Genomic DNA, 240 nt, shown 5'->3' with positions numbered 1-240 from the left:
TATCTTCTGGCCAAGTACGACGCGCACATCAACGTCGAGATATTTTCACGGTCTTTTTTTTTTTGGTTTTTATTTTTTGGTTTTTTTTCCTTCTACCGTTTAAAACATCTTTTTTTAATTAATGTAATTTTGTTAAAAAGCTATTCTTATTATTTTCAGTTTGTTTCATCAGATCAGAAACAACTCATTATAAATGCTTACAAAACTAAAATTGCACAACAACCAAACATGAAAAAAGAA

This window comes from Acyrthosiphon pisum, unplaced genomic scaffold (genome assembly GCF_005508785.2).
Source record: "Acyrthosiphon pisum isolate AL4f unplaced genomic scaffold, pea_aphid_22Mar2018_4r6ur Scaffold_20733;HRSCAF=21984, whole genome shotgun sequence".
Taxonomy (NCBI): domain Eukaryota; kingdom Metazoa; phylum Arthropoda; class Insecta; order Hemiptera; family Aphididae; genus Acyrthosiphon; species Acyrthosiphon pisum.
The sequence above is the reverse complement of the archived record's forward strand: the minus strand, read 5'-3'. Positions refer to the sequence as shown.